At 43.7% G+C, this 1555-nt stretch overlaps 1 protein-coding gene across 5 annotated transcripts in view; it reads left to right on the top strand.

Annotated features, from left to right (window-relative positions):
- EXOC6B (exocyst complex component 6B) overlaps positions 1–1555 on the top strand; it is a 521374-nt gene that overhangs the window by 511576 nt on the left and 8243 nt on the right. The gene's annotated exons all lie outside the window — the stretch shown is intronic.

The raw sequence follows: 1555 nt of genomic DNA on the forward strand, positions 1-1555 counted from the left end.
CGGGGCCAAGGCCCCGGCATGAATTTCGTGTCTCGGGCCTCTAGTATGCATATAAGTTCTCTGCTTAATCTTTTTTTTTGGGGGGGGGGTCTTTTTAACATGAGATAGGCCCCACGCGGCCCACCAAGAACCAGCCCAGATGTCACCTTAGAGCCAAACACCTGCTGAGTTCCCATTCACCAGTCATAGGTATCTTCCCTGGATCCTTGGAATCAAATATCTAGGGCTGGGCTTCCTCTCACCTGTCATAGGTATTCTCTCTCCTGTTTGATGTCTTCTTCTTTCTCACACAACCTTCCTTCTAGTTCTGGTCAGGAGGACCCTAGGTTCGGTCCATTTGGAAAGTTTGTTGTGAGAAACAAATTACAAGTCTGTCCCGTCATCTAGCCAATATCATTTCTATAAAGGTCAGTTCACCTGCTTTAATTCCATTTAACATGTCTGTGGTGACTGCCTGCTGGAAATCTACCTATGAGGAGTCTTCAGAAAGAGGAGGCACAATCCCCATCCTTGGCGAGCTCCCCCTCTACAGGGGAGATGAGGCGCATATCACGGGAATTAGTGACGAAGGCAAGGATATATAACATAGTTCTCCTCACCAAGAGTGGGCGTGATGTGTATTGGTTGGGTAACACTAGTCCAGTAGTGGGACCAAGCAGGGCGTTTCTCATCGGGCTCTTCATTTCTCCTTTCTGAGTTTTGTTTTGTGGGGAGGGAGTGTGATCCTTTCTGCCTGAGAGAACCAAGGGCAACCTCAGGCTCACTGATTGACTATGAGCCTATAGTTCTTCCTGAAGAGTTCCTTCTACTCCATTACCTGCGAACAACACATCCCTTTGAGTCACTGCTACATTTCTGGGGAGAAGTGTGCCTGTTGGTACGCACAGCAAGGATCAGGAGGCCTGCCTTATCTTAACAACATCTCCTTCCGAAGGTGTCTCCTGGAATCTGCATTTGTTCTGCTGTTATGCTGCTCTCTGTCCTCTGTCCAGTTAACTCGCTCTTGAACTCATTTTTACTTTGACTCATTTGGATTTTTCTAGTCTTTCTCAGCTATGATAGCAAAAAAGAAAGACTGTTCAGAAATTTGACCTAGCCTCAGGCAATATATCTAATCCAGAGACCAAATCAATGGAGATTTTTCAAAAATAAACACCTAAGCACATTGGGGAGTATAAGCCATTGAGCCATCTCTACCACTTGTCTGCATTGTGATTTCCAGCAAGTTGCTTATGCTGTCTGGGTCTTGTCCTCCCCGTCCCCCCACCTTCATGAAACCAAAGTTATAATTGAGTACTGTTAAGCCATGGAATGTTCTGCAGGAACAATGAAATATAGTAGAAGGAGAAACAGCTATAGAACTGCCAAAGCCCTAGTTAAAAGTCTTATAGATAAAAGTTATAGAGGAGGCAAAAAAAAAAAAAGAAAGAAAGAAAAAGAAAATGATTCTTAGTATAACCTGATTCAAATGTCTTTCCTTGTCCTATCCTTTCCCACTGCAACACGTTTTTGTATAATAACCAATAATCACATAATTTACAATGTTTATTAACAC

Source organism: Myotis davidii, unplaced genomic scaffold (genome assembly GCF_000327345.1).
Source record: "Myotis davidii unplaced genomic scaffold, ASM32734v1 scaffold247, whole genome shotgun sequence".
Lineage (NCBI taxonomy): Eukaryota > Metazoa > Chordata > Mammalia > Chiroptera > Vespertilionidae > Myotis > Myotis davidii.